This window comes from Portunus trituberculatus, chromosome 47, assembly GCF_017591435.1.
Source record: "Portunus trituberculatus isolate SZX2019 chromosome 47, ASM1759143v1, whole genome shotgun sequence".
Classification (NCBI taxonomy): Eukaryota; Metazoa; Arthropoda; class Malacostraca; order Decapoda; family Portunidae; genus Portunus; species Portunus trituberculatus.
The window spans coordinates 5,629,916-5,647,486 of NC_059301.1; the positions used below are offsets into that span (position 1 = coordinate 5,629,916).

At 41.0% G+C, this 17,571-nt stretch overlaps 1 long non-coding RNA gene and 1 pseudogene across 1 annotated transcript in view; both read left to right on the top strand.

Annotated features, from left to right (window-relative positions):
- LOC123520755 overlaps positions 1-17,571 on the top strand; it is a 57,743-nt gene that overhangs the window by 2,206 nt on the left and 37,966 nt on the right. Inside the window, exon 2 of the long non-coding RNA XR_006679359.1 lies at positions 8,832-8,978. This is a non-coding gene — a long non-coding RNA (uncharacterized LOC123520755). The remainder of the gene's footprint in view (positions 1-8,831; positions 8,979-17,571) is intronic.
- Positions 13,811-13,969, top strand: LOC123498267 (annotated as a pseudogene).

Genomic DNA, 17,571 nt, shown 5'->3' on the forward strand with positions numbered 1-17,571 from the left:
ACAGTGAATTACACACACACACACACACACACACACACACACACACACGTCTTCCCTTGGCCTTTCATTGGTTAACACCACACTAGACTATCACAGACTGGAACACTTGTCGATGAACAATATTGACCTGGACTCCAGAGCTGGACGTCACTATTCGGGGACAGCAGAAAGTAAACAAGAATTGGCGAGGGGAGCAGAGATCACGGACGGACGGGGAGCACAACTAGGCCAAGAGGAAAGGAAGTTTTAAAGTGACCCACTATAGCTCCGCGTAGCTTCACTTTCAGTACACATACACGAGTTGTTGCAGCCAGAAAGATCGGAATCTATTTCTTTATTAGATGGTTAGTTAAAGTAGCAGAAGCTGAAGGAAGTCCACAGTGGTTTGGTCGTATCCTATTCAGTAAAGGCCAGAAGAACGGGAAGTTTAATTTTTTTTTTGTTTTGAAGGATGTATGTTTCTTCTGTCTTTTGTTATATATATTAAATTTGCGACAACGATGTTACGAGTTGGTCTTTCACAGCAGTTTTGTACTTTTGAATCTTAGTAATTATGGTATCTTTTTGTGAGATAAAAAAAAAAAAACTAATGCCTTTAGAGTCTATAAGCTTATCCACTCCAGCGTCGGCAGAGTTTATCAATGTTAACGTGCTCAGTGTTTCGGAGTAAGTAGATGAGCGGTATGGGATTGGTTTATTATGGACGCTGGCGTGGATCTATGCCTCGGAACATTTACAGATGGAATAGTCTGTGCATATTAATGTTAAGGTGTAAGACGTCCATAAACCACCTTCTTGGAAACTAAAACTGCAAAACTCTAGAAACTCCTAAACTCAGTAGGGATTAAAGCATTCTTAATCTGAGAGACGAGATTAACAAAGATATGATGCAGTCCTTTTAACAGGGACGATGATAGAAGGAAGAACATATAACCCGAACGTTCACAGTTATTCATGATGCATACGTTAATAGCTGTCAAGAGGAACTTCAATGAGGCTGAATGGTAGAGGCGGGACGGTACAAAGATAGGCAGTGATGAGATGAATGTCATGCAATTCTAGTTAGTTTAATTTGATCGTTAGGTGTTGAGAGAGAGAGAGAGAGAGAGAGAGAGAGAGAGAGAGAGAGAGAGAGAGAGAGAGAGAGAGAGAGAGAGAGAGAGAGAGAGAGAGAGAGAGAGAGAGAGAGAGAGAGAGAGAGAGAGAGAGAGAGAGAGAGAGAGAGAGAGAGAGAGAGAGAGAGAGAGAGAGAGAGAGAGAGAGAGAGAGAGAGAGAGAGAGAGAGAGAGAGAGAGAGAGAGAGAGAGAGAGAGAGAGAGAGAGAGAGAGAGAGAGAGAGAGAGAGAGAGAGAGAGAGAGAGAGAGAGAGAGAGAGAGAGAGAGAGAGAGAGAGAGAGAGAGAGAGAGAGAGAGAGAGAGAGAGAGAGAGAGAGAGAGAGAGAGAGAGAGAGAGAGAGAGAGAGAGAGAGAGAGAGAGAGAGAGAGAGAGAGAGAGAGAGAGAGAGAGAGAGAGAGAGAGAGAGAGAGAGAGAGAGAGAGAGAGAGAGAGAGAGAGAGAGAGAGAGAGAGAGAGAGAGAGAGAGAGAGAGAGGAGAGAGAGAGAGAGAGAGAGAGAGAGAGAGAGAGAGAGAGAGAGAGAGAGAGAGAGAGAGAGAGAGAGAGAGAGAGAGAGAGAGAGAGAGAGAGAGAGAGAGAGAGAGAGAGAGAGAGAGAGAGAGAGAGAGAGAGAGAGAGAGAGAGAGAGAGAGAGAGAGAGAGAGAGAGAGAGAGAGAGAGAGAGAGAGAGAGAGAGAGAGAGAGAGAGAGAGAGAGAGAGAGAGAGAGAGAGAGAGAGAGAGAGAGAGAGAGAGAGAGAGAGAGAGAGAGAGAGAGAGAGAGAGAGAGAGAGAGAGAGAGAGAGAGAGAGAGAGAGAGAGAGAGAGAGAGAGAGAGAGAGAGAGAGAGAGAGAGAGAGAGAGAGAGAGAGAGAGAGAGAGAGAGAGAGAGAGAGAGAGAGAGAGAGAGAGAGAGAGAGAGAGAGAGAGAGAGAGAGAGAGAGAGAGAGAGAGAGAGAGAGAGAGAGAGAGAGAGAGAGAGAGAGAGAGAGAGAGAGAGAGAGAGAGAGAGAGAGAGAGAGAGAGAGAGAGAGAGAGAGAGAGAGAGGAGAGAGAGAGAGAGAGAGAGAGAGAGAGAGAGAGAGAGAGAGAGAGAGAGAGAGAGAGAGAGAGAGAGAGAGAGAGAGAGAGAGAGAGAGAGAGAGAGAGAGAGAGAGAGAGAGAGAGAGAGAGAGAGAGAGAGAGAGAGAGAGAGAGAGAGAGAGAGAGAGAGAGAGAGAGAGAGAGAGAGAGAGAGAGAGAGAGAGAGAGAGAGAGAGAGAGAGAGAGAGAGAGAGAGAGAGAGAGAGAGAGAGAGAGAGAGAGAGAGAGAGAGAGAGAGAGAGAGAGAGAGAGAGAGAGAGAGAGAGAGAGAGAGAGAGAGAGAGAGAGAGAGAGAGAGAGAGAGAGGAGAGAGAGAGAGAGAGAGAGAGAGAGAGAGAGAGAGAGAGAGAGAGAGAGAGAGAGAGAGAGAGAGAGAGAGAGAGAGAGAGAGCGAGAGAGAGAGAGAGAGAGAGAGAGAGAGAGAGAGAGAGAGAGAGAGAGAGAGAGAGAGAGAGAGAGAGAGAGAGAGAGAGAGAGAGAGAGAGAGAGAGAGAGAGAGAGAGAGAGAGAGAGAGAGAGAGAGAGAGAGAGAGAGAGAGAGAGAGAGAGAGAGAGAGAGAGAGAGAGAGAGAGAGAGAGAGAGAGAGAGAGAGAGAGAGAGAGAGAGAGATTCAGATTCGAATTCAGATTCATAACTTATTCACTAGATGAAATAATCATACATGTGAGAGAGACTGATGATTGCCCCATAGGCCAGTCTCGTCATTTTTTTTAAGGTTACATTTTAAAGTTTACAGTGTGTGTGTTGATGTATATATACACTGACGACGTTGGTATCGAAAAAAAAAATTCTGATGTGGTAGATCAATGAAATGTTGATTTGACACTTTACATAATATACATTGAAATAAATGAGGTACTGTCCATTCAGGCGATATCACCGAATTTTGGGTATGCAGGACGGGAGGTTGAGCCTTGCAGGTGGGAGTGAAGTAGACCGTTGGGAGTGGCAGCATCCAAGGTGCAAGTGGAGGAAAAATGTCAGCCACAGGAACACTGATGTCCAAACGTTGCAGCTGAGAGCAGACAGTTTTGATGAGTGTTTGGTCACCGGGCTGCAGCCGAGGCAAGCGGGGATGAGGTTAAAGAAAGGTCCTGATGACTTACGAATAGTGACAGGAGAGATGGGGAAGTGGAGGCACTTAACGGTGAAATAGGTGACATTTGCTTAGAGCCAGTTTTTACCTCTCTCCTGACCCCCAACATCTTTCTCCTCTGCATCTGATATGTTTATCTTTTTCACTACATCCATTTTGTGGTTCTCTTACAACCGTTCCTCGAACAACCAGACCCTTCACATCCAGATGTGTTCCCTGATGGAATCGCGATGGCACCAGAGCTTTGCATATTAAACGTGCCGCCCGGTGCAGTTTCAGACGCAAGCATAACACACACCTGGACTTATCCCGGCCCTCATATCTTTCAGAAGAGCATCTGCTTTATTCAAACAAATCATACGAAATTCTCCAAAGGAAAACTGAAAAATAACGTATCCTGCATAATCTCATTCACACCAGCATCAGGCTGTCTGGAAACGAATTCATAAACTCTCTGGAAAACATCCCCCTCCTATAGTTACAGTACTAAAGATAGATAACAATTATATTGCAGACCCATTTCAGATAGCAAACTAAATAAGCCAAATTTTTTGCCGAGTTAGTAATGGCTCACACCTCTCATCTCGCTCTACAAGTATCAAAACAACTGCTGAAAGTAATTCTATCACTTCTGCACTTGTTCTGGCAAATCTTATAATACCCCCTTCTCTGCCAAAGAACTGCTTTCAGCTCTCAAATCTTGCCACAACACCTCTGAAAGCCATGACAAGATCCACTACTAGGTGCTTCACCACTTACCATCTATCTTCTTGTCTTTCTTACTTGCACTTTCCAACACAATTTGGACAACGTAAATGTCCCCAATCATGGCGTGAAGTTTTATTCACCCATTCCGTAAACATAACAAGCCAGGCAATCTTCCCCAAGATTACCGACTCATCGCTCTAACCAGTTGTCTTTGTAAATTATTTGAAAGAATGATCAACTCTTGACATATGTGATAATTAGAATCAAAAGATCTTTCATCTTCCTAATTTGGATACCGACACGCTAAGAGCACTGCTGATCCTCTTGCATATATTGAACACTATATTGTAAATGCTTTCGCTTCTAAACAGTCTGTTTTAACATGCCACCAACTTTCCTCTCGTGGTATTACCGGCAACATGGGTGTCTTCATCCAATCCTTTCCACTCAATCGCACTTTACGAGTCCGCATAAACTCATCACTATCATCCCAATTTACTCAATTTGAAGGCGTCCACCAAGGATATGTTCTCAATACCACACTGTTCCTTCTTGCAATAAATAATATCATCTATACTGCCGGGTCATCCTTCAGTCACTGATCTTCACTTCCTCATCCAATCTGCAGTTCTGACAGCCTCCTCTTGTTTGCCAGACATGGATTTCATTTCTCTACCACTAAAACATTTCCAATACTATTCTCCCGCTCACATATAATACTTCCACCTCAGCTTATGCTTTATAACTCGCTTCTACTATACCGTACTTCTGGCAAATTCTTTGGACTAATATTACACTCCGGTCTTAGCTAGAAAGAAAACATTCTATCATTTAAGAAAACTGCTCTTCACCGCCTTCGTCTCGTGCAAATCCTATCCCATACATTATGGAGCGCTGATCGCAAAACATTCCTACCCTTACACATTACCCTTGTCCTCTCCATCCTTGATTACGGTTGCCATGTTTATTCCTCAGCCTCATCTCTTCTTCTCAGCTCACTAGACATTATACATCACTCAGGCTACGTTTGGCCCCCGGAACATTACGTTCCTCTTCAGTTGAGGGTTTATATGCAGAATCATGTCTTCCATTCATTTCACGTCGCCATACACTCCTTTCGCTTCGTAGTTATACCAAACGATACAGTTTTCCACAAACAAATTGCATGCCCCTCAATCTCTTTTTACCAGATTTACCAGTCATCCTCATCTTCCTCGCCTCCTTGCTGTTCGCATCACAATTTTTATCTCCCACTCACCTCTTCTAAAATCAACGCCCTTCCTTTCTATACTCCTTCTATCACACCGTGGCTGATCCCTATCGCAATGTGCCAGTTTCCATCTCATACTGCATCTAAAGCCAACACTTCCTCTGCCCTGCTACGATCAAGCTTCTTTGAACACACTTCGACACATGACTCTTGCACACCCATCTACACAGACGGACGGATCCAAATTCCACCAAGTCTCTGGTTGTGCCATCCTCTTTCCCTCCCAATATCTTCAGTTCCATTTACCATCCATAATCAGTGTCCTCACAGCTGAACTATTATACTACACTTTTCGCTTTAAAACACATTTTTTTTCTATCCATCTTCATCTTTTACCGTCTTCACCGATTCTGTTAATTTTTTATCCCTCATACAGTCTATGACTTCTAACAACCCTCTTGTCAAAGAAATTCAAGACTGGTTATTCCGCCTTATTCCTACCTTTATAACCACGGGCCATCCTTTCGGGATGAACTCTCGGAAAACAAGCTCCGCAATGTTAAACCAAATATTTCCCCATGGTTGCATCCTGAACACCAAAATAGATATTAGGAATCCATAATCGCACGATTACATGTTGGTCACACACGACTCACATATTCTTATTTCATGACAAGATCTCCACCAATTTTATGCTCAACCTGTCATAGTCTCCTTTCATTCTCGCATATCCTCCTCACCTGCTCAAAATATATAACAGCAAGTACTACAGCCTTTCCACATTTAACTTCCCTTTCCCGCTCCCTAATCTCAAAGACGCCCTAAAAGAATCATGGCACTTTCACCTAGATAACATCACATCTTTCCTAAATCAAACTATTCTCCTCCACTCAATATGAGCACCTACTTTAACAATCTTAGCGTACCAACATCCTAGATGACATTACATTGATGGTGTCCACATATCATCAACATCCAAAATATTTCATCTCCTTAGTCCATAGCACCACATGACCTAATGAATCATAATTAATTATTTTCTCTCTCTCTCTCTCTCTCTCTCTCTCTCTCTCTCTCTCTCTCTCTCTCTCTCTCTCTCTCTCTCTCTCTCTCTCTCTCTCTCTCTCTCTCGCTGCCTGTCTATGATTATACATGTTTTTCCACTAATGATTTAACACAATTTGAATAAACAATTAGGGTTTATGGGATTCATAATTATCTTCATGAATTTTAAATGTAACTTGTATTGGTTTTAATTCTGCAATCACATTCAAGAATTTTTGCGTACGGATACCTGGACTCGTTTCCACTTCACACTATCGAACTCTATTACTGTGTAACGTACTACTTCTGTCAACATTTCATGATAACAGTTTATTAGTGTGTTATTTACGTTTATGCATCTTTCACTGTTTGATATTAAACAACATAGCAAGGTCTTAAACGCCTGGAGGCCGTTTTTATACCCTTAACTGAAAGTAAATTATTTCGTTTAGAGTTCAAAGCAACCATGGAGTCCTCAACTCAGGGCAGAGGCAGACACGGAAGTCGGTAAACTCTTTCACCGCAACTCACCGCTAATCATTCACCAGTAATCCTTCACCAATTCTCCGGGACCAGTGTCCCGAAGTTTCTAAAAGAATGTTGACGATACAGTGCAGACAAAAAGAAAAGTGACTAAAGGGACAGAAACCTTAGGGTAATCAATAGTGAACCTGAATAACCGACTCACTCTTAACTTTTCTATTTCGGGTTGGTGGAGACAGGTAGGGAATGGGAGCGATCATAATTAGTGGTGACCTTCATACGCGAATAGAATGCAGAAAAAAAGTTGTTTAGGAATGTGTCATTGTTCATCTGTATGGAGATCTTTTGATTAATACACTTTAAGACGAGGCAGCTTGGTCTTGAATGCTAACAGGAACCAGCCTATCTGTCTGCCACCCTGCGGCGATCGGAAGAGGTTGAAGGAAGCATCCAATTCCTGCCTTTTATCGCTGCACTCATCAGAAGTGAACAGTCTCAGCGCTAGTACAGACAAAGGACTCGGATGCAAACAAAAGACTTTCAATACGAATACTTATATCTGTAGAAAAGGCTTCTCATATAAACGAAAGACTTCAAATGAAGAAAAGACTAATGTAAACAGGAAATTCTTATAATTCATAAAAAGACTTTTAGTTTAGACAAAGTACTTCTAATACAGATACAGGAATTTTGACAGAGACGATAGACTTATTTCCAGCCCCATCATAGCAGTCAACCACTCTTCTGACACCCAATACAAATAGAAATGGAAGAGAAGTCCCACCAGCAGCTTCTTTGATCCCTCGCCTGCCTTTTTCCTGTTTCCGAGCACCTACACTGTCAGCGCGGTGGGGAATGACCTGCCACATACGAAGAAGTGTGTGATTTGTGCCACAGATGTACGAGAGACCCGCAGCAGTTTTTGGTATCATTGTTTGTGTTAATCGCTGAATGAGAGTGGATTGTTCCTTTCAGTGTCTTTTTTCTTATGCATTTTTTTTTTAATGGAAGCAGCAATCAAGTTTTCTTTTTCTCTATTTCTTTTCCTTTTCATGTTTTGATCTCTTTTGTGTTTATTTAAGAAAAGAATGGGAAGATCATAAAATAAAAGATAAAAAAATAAGCACATCAGGATTTGACTCGTTTTGTTTTTTGCAAAAGCGTCAAGGGAAAATTTTCCTTTTTTCCTTCTTTTTTAATTTAACTTGATATTTTCTAGTGCCCGTATTATTGTATTTTGCCGCGCACTAATGATGGAATATTTTACTCTATTTCTTTGAGACTCAGAGAGAGAGAGAGAGAGAGAGAGAGAGAGAGAGAGAGAGAGTGAGTGTGTGTGTGTGTGTGTGTGTGTGTGTAATTGAAGACTTGCTGGGGAGGGACTGCTTGGCGGGGCTTGCTTGGTGGCGATGGGCGAGGCTGCTTGTCGGTTGTCGCAGGGACCTGATATAAAAAATCATATAAAAAAAATAATAGATAATAGTAATAATTTAATATCACTTTATACCTTTTCTTTTTCAAACATTTCATTTACTTTTTTTTCGTAGTATAACATCTTTTTTTCCCAGACCATTTCATTTATACCTTTCGTGTTTTCATGTTTTCATAAGCAATCGAGTCAAAGAAGGTACGTTTTCCTGCCAATAAGTAGTAACTGATTAAGTAACCAAACATTGACCTGTACTGCGTGTTGTGCCTTTTGTCAGTTTTCAGGCTGTGGAATGTTTCACAAAATGCATTGACCACCAGTACTCGTAACTCAGCTTTACTTTCTCTCTTTTCATGTTTTATGTTTTCTCTTCTCCCTCCCTTTGTTAATTGCTACAGTGTACTGGTTTTTTGTTAATATCTTTTTATCACCACTACTTTTTCCACTTTACATATCAATTCCTGCAGTGTATTGTGAAAGTTTTACAAGGAGGGGTTGTCTATTTGTATTCCTCTCTCTCTCTCTCTCTCTCTCTCTCTCTCTCTCTCTCTCTCTCTCTCTCTCTCTCTCTCTCTCTCTCTCTCTCTCTGACAGCATCTCTTTGTATCTCTATTTCTTTCCGCATGCTTTCCTTTTTCTGTTTTCATGGATTTGTTTACTTAATGCTTCGGTTTTACTTCCAGCTAGTGATCTTGCACGGTTAACTAGAGCACCGAGCAAGCCGCCGCCCACACGTTTCGCCATGTCGCCTCCACCAATCCATCCATGTGTCGTTCCTTAACTTGTTACTGTCTTGAAGTCTCCCAGGAGTAATTGCCCTCTGTAAACACGTGAGTTTTTTCACTTCTCTGATTCTATATATATATATATATATATATATATATATATATATATATATATATATATATATATATATATATATATATATATATATATATAAATTAAGATTTTATGAACGTCTGTGTTTCCGGTGAAGTGTTTGTTTCAGTGTCTCATGATAAGTTATTACATGAGGTTTGTAGGAAATAAGTATTGATTGAGGAAGATGGAAACGAGACTCATATCTTGCCTTTTTAATTTGTAAAATCTTGTGAATTTCCGCGTTTCTGTTGGTATTTCTTTACTCCGCTGATTCCAATGAAGGTATTTCGTGATTCTTTTATTGACTGTGTAATCATCAAGGAAGGAGTCTCTTACCTTCCTTGGTACTGATAGACATAACTTAACCTGACACGATATTACCCTTTTCGTGTATGTGTGTGTGTGTGTGTGTGTGTGTGTGTGTGTGTGTGTGTGTGTGCGTGAAAACATGTGTCGTAAAGAATAGCAAATCAGTTCATTCTTCACTCAAATATTAGCGTGTTTCTGAACAACACCCACGTTTATCTTCCCGCTGTTTATAATTTGCAATTGACATAAATGCTGAGTTTCCAGTGACGAAATGATTTCAAGTAATAACTATAAAATATCTAAAGATTCTATAGTATAAATAAAACATTGTAATATTTTTATGTAGTGGAATTTGGCTCAGCTTTTATCTCAATGTAACTGAATTTTTTTTACTTTCCTCAAATGAATTTGTGAAGTTATACAAAGATTGATGACTATCAGTCACATGTATTCTTTATTTTCATTTTATTTTTGCTTTGATTTTTTATTTATTTTTTCACCTATCATTTTCCATTTTCTTAAAACGTTTGGAACAGTTACACACGTTAGGTCAAATGAAACGTCATATATTTCTCCAAGCTTACTTCACAAATTACCATCGTGTTTTCTCTTAACAAATGTATTCGTGCGGTGTTGTTATATTTGTATTTTTCAGCATGAATTTTTCACTACCTCGTAAAATGCACATTTTTGTGTTTTGTCATAACACAATCATGAAACGTGGTTCTCCACTCAACCGTACAAACGTTGTTTCTTCATTTCCTCACATCACATCACATCACCACCACCACCATTTTTCATTGCAAGTTCACCACTGAACTAGAAATTCTCATGAGTTGAGGCAAAATGAGTACCGTACGAACTCTTCAATCCTCTTCCAATCTACTGTGTGCTATGCGTGTACGCTATCTAAAGGTTTAATGCCTAAAGCATTATCTGTCTGCTCTCTATTCTTTTTCTACAAATTTAACAGCGTCATTGTGTTTAGTATGTTTTATTTATTTCCATGCATTATTCTCGTCATATATGATTGAAGTTTTGTCGTTGGAGAGATTGATGTATTTTTCATTCCCTTGGTAATGATAACTATTTGATTTATATTTAAGTTGGACATGAATTTTAATGTCACAGTACGTTAACCTTTGTTTGGAGTAATATATGCTGACGTTGATTATATTATATTATATAGTTTTTTGAGAATAATAGGAGGGACGCCATCAGGTCCATAAGGATTCCGAGGGTTTAGGCCAGCAAGGGCATGGAAAACACCATTGTGAAGAATTTCAATTGAAGGCAGGAAATACTCAGAAGGAGAATCATCCAAGGTGGAGTTTTTAGCGAAGGTTTGAGAGAAGAGGCAGAATGATAGAGATCAAAATTAAAAGCTCATTGAAATCGTGGTAGGAAGGATATATAAATCTGCAAGATAATCATCACTCAAGATGGCTTTGTCATATTAACTGTTAGCGAGCTCTACGCTGAGTGCATATTCAAACACGAGACAAATCAAGAATTCTCTATTCATGGCTTTCTACCTATCATGTCACCTGAATTAAAGTCCAGGAAAAGTGTAATCATACCCAGAGTGGATGATATAATATATGAAAAAAACATGCATTACAAATTACAAGTCAACCAACTCAACAAAAACTAATGTGTCTCCAAAATTGTCTTGTCAAAATTGTCGCCCAACTGTACATACTCATGCATCCTATGGTAAATTATCTCAGAGATAAATACATACATATACAACATTTTTGTCGGAGTCGCAGTGCCAAGTAGTCTGCAATGTTAGGGTTTAGTTGTCTCTTGTGAGAAAGGCTGCCTTACTAAGATTTAAGCACAAAGACACTTTCTCTTTCTCGCACCATATCAGTGAGGCAGATCCACTTCCCCCAAAAGTCTGCTTCATAGGGAAAGCTTGGTCTTACTGGCGCATTTGTATCCTTGGGAATGTTTGTGTAAATGTATGAATGAATGTCTGTTGTCTATCGGCATATATTAAAAAACAAAGTATTATTAAAAAAATATGAATAGATCATTAAGCAATGTGGTCAAGCCCACAATCTGGCATTTCTTACTTTCTTTCCCGACTTCTCTTCCCACAAACTTTTCTAATTAGATTTTTGTCTTTTCATTCCACTTGAAAAAAAAATAAAAATAAAAACTATTAATGAAGGAATGTTGTTTAGCAAGGTGTGTGTGTGTGTATGTGTGTACCTTTGTTAGATTTAGAACAACTGGCTACAGATTGTATGTACATTGTAAGATGTTAAAGGAATTAATGTACGATGTGATTCATGCCACTGCAAAATTACTCGATGTATCCGAAAAAAAAAAAAAAAAGTTGCTTGAGCAGCACAGGCCGTGCACTCCAACGCTCTTAAAGCTGTAATATATCAATGAATTTGTCATTGTGTGTTGTGACCGTGATCCCGAACTTTTCAACGTCTTTCCTCCTGCCAAGGTTATCAGAGTTTTCAAGATTACTTTCATGATTGTTTTGAGGAAAATGTAATGAGGAAAAGATGTGATTCTTCATCTCCGTTGCCATTAAAACTGGTCCCTAAGATAAACAAACCTTTACCGTAAAGAAGCACCATGCACATCTGCATGTAGAACAGCTGTCCTTGTACCCATGCATGCAGCTTCTGCCTAAACCATACTTCATTCCTTTGAAAAATAGACAAGCTTAAAAAAAAAAATCTATAAACCCTTTATCGGCTTATCAGTTTTGTACTGGTTTTGTGCGATGCGCGAGAAAAACTCTCTCTCTCTCTCTCTCTCTCGTGTGTGTGTGTGTGTGTGTGTGTGTGTGTGTGTGTGTGTGTGTTTCACTGTTTGATCTGCTGCAGTCTCTGACGAGACAGCCAGACGTTACCCTACGGAGCGAGCTCAGAGCTCATTATTTCCGATCTTCGGATAGGCCTGAGACCAGGCACACACCACACACCGGGACAAAAAGGTCACAACTCCTCGATTTACATCCCGTACCTACTCACTGCTAGGTGAACAAGGGCTACACGTGAAGGGAGATACACCCAAATATCTCCACCCGGCCGGGAATCGAACCCCGGTCCTCTGGCTTGTGAAGCCAGCGCTCTAACCACTGAGAGTGAGTGTGTGTGTGTGTGTGTGTGTGTGTGTGTGTGTGTGTGTGTGTGTGTGTGTGTGTGTGTGACGTGTTGTTCACCACGGTCGTCTGCTGGTTACCCAGCCAGCCTTTCCCCTATGGAAAGAGCTCAGAGCTCGTAATGACCGATCTTAGGGTACGACTGAGACCACATCACACACAACACACACCGGGAAAGCGAGGCCACAACCCCTCTAGTTACATCCCGTACCTATTTACTGCTAGGTGAACAGGGGCCACACATTAAGAGGCTTGCCCATTTGCCTCGCCGCTTTCCGGGACTCGAGCCCGGACCCTCTCGATTGAGTCGAGCGTGCTAACCACTACACTACGCGTCGTGTGTTTCACTGTTTGATCTGCTGCAGTCTCTGATGAGACAGCCAGACGTTACCCTACGGAACGAGCTCAGAGCTCATTATTTCCGATCTTCGGATAGGCCTGAGACCAGGCACACACCACACACCGGGACAACAAGGTCACAACCCTTCGATTTACATCCCGTACCTACTCACTGCTAGGTGAACAGGGGCTACACATGTGTGGTAGTTGTCCTTAAACTGGGGTAGCATGGAGACACCCGAGTCCACTATGAACGTGTATTTAATAGTATCACAAGACACAACAGGTATAGCCGAGCAAACGAGAGGCTGGTGGTGAGCGTGTCACCTGAAACGGCGGCGAGCATGAACTGAGGGGAAGACGTGACGTCACCTCAAGCCAGCCAAACTGATTCTATAAATAGAATGTTTTACAGAAAACGGAGCACGGGCAGTACATAAGGACATACTAACATACGTGAAAGGAGACACACCCAAATATCTCCACCCGGCTGGGGAATCGAACCCTGGTCCTCTGGCTTGTGAAGCCAGCGCTCTAACCACTGAGCTACCGTGTGTGTGTGTGTGTGTGTGGCGGGCGTGTGTGTGTGGTGTGTATGTATATGTGTGTGTGTGGCGTGTGTGTATGTATGTGTGTGTGTGTGTGGCGTGTGTGTGTGTGTGGCGTGTGTGACGTGTGTGTGTGTGTGTGTGGGTGTGTGTGTGTGTGTGTGTGTGTATGACTGTGTATGACTGTGTGTGTGTGTGTGTGTGTGTGTGTGTGTGTGTGTCGGCTGGTCACCCAGCCAGCCTTCCCCATTACGGAGCGAGCTCAGACCTCATAGACCGATCTTCGGGTAGGACTGAGAGCACATCAACACACAACACACACCGGGAAAGCGAGGCCACAACCCCTCGAGTTACATCTCGTACCTATTTACTGCTAGGTGAACAGGGGCCACACATTAAGAGGCTTGCCCATTTGCCTCGCCGCTAACCGGGACTCGAACCCGTCCCTCTCGATTGTGAGTCGAGCGTGCTAACCACTACACTACGCTGTGTGTGTGTGTGTGTGTGTGTGTGTCTGTTCTTATCAGCTTAATATCTGATACGATCCCCATGTGGGATGTACGATGTTAATCTGATTTTTGGACTATGGCGAAGTGTTAGGGGCTTGCTCCACCTTTTGCTCTGTGTGTGTGTGTGTGTGTGTGTGTGTGTGTGTGTGTGTGTGTGTGTGTGTGTGTGTGTGTGTGTGTGTGTGATGGGGAGAGAGAGAGAGAGAGAGAGAGAGAGAGAGAGAGCGCGTTAAGAATAGCTACAATGACAAGGTTTACCACACTGAAAATGCTCCTTAGTTTCCCGAGGCTTCTTCATAACTTTGCCCTTCACAGAACACTTTTCAACTAGATAAATTGTGTTCGAGTGTTTGTTTACCTTTATTTTCCTTAGAGCGTCGTCTGCTGCTGCGTTGTGACCTTTTTTTCAGAAGTGAGAAGTGGTGGTGCAAAATGCTTGGTGTTGGCTTTCTCTGGCATTGGTGTGTAAAAATGGTGGTGATGAATGAATACTGATGGCAGTTATTTTTATTATTTTTTTCATCGTTATCGTCTTTTTTTTAATTATTTTTATTGGTATCATTTTCATGATTATTTTCTTTTCACCGAAGTTTTATACATTTACCGCAAACTTGCACGTACTTAGATTAAGATTATTAAGTCAACTTTGAAAACACGCTTTTTTATGACATCCATGTTTGATAGCCCACCTTTATCTACTTTTAATGTGCAACCGTTTAGCAAAAGATCATCACTTCGTGCATGTTATGTTAACTTGTACCAACCCTATTTGTTCAGTCGTGTTTTGTAAGTGTTCATATGAGGCTTTATTTCTGAAAAGGAAGATTACATGTTTTTACCCGTTGAGTAATGTGTGTGTGTGTGTGTGTATTTTTTATGCAAGAGGGGAAGCCGTCCAAGGGCAACGAAAGGTAGAAAAAAAAAGTCCCACTTGGAATGCCAGTTCTCTTAAAGATCAAAATAGTTAGCCAAATGTCTGGAACAAATGTCTTGAAACCTCCCTATTAAAAGAAGTGAAGTCGTAGGAATATGGAAATAACATACACAAGTGTTCCAGAATTTACCAAAGAAATTCTCGTGAAAAAGCCTACATGGTGTAAATAAAAAGTAAAAAAAAAAAAAAAAGTGATTGAGAGTTCTGGTTAACTCTTGCATTAGGGAGTTGGATAGAATAGGGATTAGAGGAAGAAGAAAGTCTTGTGCAGCGAGGCCACAGGAAGAGGGGAGGCATACAGTTAGCAAGATCAGTAGAGCATTTAGCATGAAAATAGCGATAAAAGATAGTAAGAGATGCTACATTCCGGCGGTGAGAAAGAGGCTGAAGACAGTCAGTCAGAGGAGGGGAGTTGAGACGAAAAGCTTTTTATTCCACCCTATTTAATAAAACTGTGATTGGAACCACTCAAACATGCGAAGAGTACTATGTATGTATGTATGTGTGTGTGTATTGTTATGGTCATGTCTACCAAAGAAGGCCCCCTTTCATTGTGGCATGAGATAAGACAGGCTAGGAAATAACTAGTTATGTGTTTTAAGGCAAGATTTTTTCCTGTACGTCACATCTCGTAAGGTTTACTATTACATTGATTCTTATGGGTGTATACAGTATTCACACTAGGCCGGAACGGCAGTCTTGAAAGCAGATTTTGAAGGAGTAAGAATGTACATTCGAACGGACTGTGGTATTTCGGTAATTACGTGAGAAGAATATAAATGCGGTAACTACACGTAAAAATATATAAACTAATGATGACGATGATGATAATAGTTATAATCGTAGCAGGTAAGTAGATATTGTTAAGACACTCCACCCAGTCTGGCTTAGGCTGTTACCTCATTTCACGCTCCAGAAATCTCTGGGTCACTCACGGCCACACTTCTCTGATCTTTTCCTTTGGCTCGTGTCGCGATGTGGAATATTGCTGTTTGTGTTGTCAACTCTACTTGCATTATAAGTGTTGGCTTCTCGTAATGTGATGGCAAGTGTTTTCTCAATGTAAGAACGTCAGTATTGTTTTTACTTCTTATTTTATGTGTAATTAAGTTCATTGACTTACGAGTAACTAGCAAACACTTCTATGAAGTGTTTCCCCTTAAAGCTGATCTGTCGTACATCAACCTGACGTCTAATTTACGGAGGTATTTCCTTTCAATATTACCTTCATAACTGGCAAGAAAATAATGAGGAATATACGAGTAAGTCATAGTGAATAGTTATATACTAACTCGACAACTGCTTTATGGACGAATAATGCTTGACAGATCGTATATGATCTCTGCCAAACTCTAGAACTTCATGTCAACATCTGTATTTTCTTTTCTCCTTCCTATGATTTGAACTCTTTCAAGAAAGTGGTTTCAAGACATCCTCCGTCATCTGACCTTTCTTCCGCGGCTATCTTTTGGGAACTGGCACTTAAGTGAGTCTCTTTTTTCCTAATATTTTTTCTGCCATTGGTTGGCGACCCTCTTGTATAAAAACAACAATGCCTGGGACTCTCAGCGCAGCAAGAATTATCCAGAATCTTCTCTCTTTTTTTCTTTCTTTTCAAGCTCTAGGACTCCTCCTTAACTGTTTTTGGTGTTCTGTGTTTTCAGCTGTTCTAAAGGGAAATATCATCTCTGGGGCTAAATACGCCATTTAGATTAACTGATTTTTTGGGAGCGTGAAAGTTAAGCACCGTCACCCATCGCCTCCTCTTCCTTCCCTTCCCCGCATCCCGCCTTTTTTTTAACTTTAGTTCGTTCAAAAATATATATATTTGCTGCATTGGATTATTCCATGCCTGTTTTATTATTTTCACATCAAATAAGCAAGTAAATTTATGAATAAATATATTAAATGATAAAAAGTATAAATGAATAAGTGAAGATCTAAACTCGATTAGGCAGCAACTGTTTTACAGAATAAAGTGTTAAGGTAGCGCGTCCATTGCTCTGCGTTTAGTAACCTCTGCACTTTTCTTTCTTTTACATGCTCGTGTCGCCTCCAGCACGTTAAAGGCAAGCATCCATCACACGGATAGTCTTTTAGAATGACTGGCTTGTTTAATATGTGTTTTTAACACTTAAAATCCGGGAGGCATCTGAAAATTTCAAATTACTCCATTTTATCTCGAAATCGTAAGGAACTGCATACTTTTTGACGGAAAATTTTCCTGAACAAAATGCGCAGCTCATTGATTTGAGGATAGTACACATAAGAACATAAGAAAAGAGGGAAGCTGCAAGAGGCCGCTACGCCTACAAGTGGCAGTCTCTGTGTGATTAAAGTTACCTAATTCCATCTATCATCCCCATCCATAATTTTATCTAATCTTCTTTTAAAGCTTCCTATTGACTCAGTAATGACTACATGACCACTGAGTATGTTCTACTCATCAACCACTCTGTTTGAAAACCAGTTTCTTCCCATTTCTCTCTTAAACCTGAATTTTTTAAACTTAAACCCATTATTTCTGGTTCTGTCTCTGCTATTGATCCTAAGAACTTCGCTTATGTTCCCTTTGTTATAACCCTTATACCAATTAAATACTTCTGTCAGGTCTTCTCTTAACCTTCGTCTCTCTAAAGAATGCATATTGAGTTTCTTTAGTCTCGCTTCATAGGGAATATCCCTCATCCCCTGTATCTTTTTGGACATTCTCCTTTGCACTGACTCCAATAGACCTATATCCTTCCTATTGTTACGGCCCGCCCGTAACATACTCCACTACCATCACCT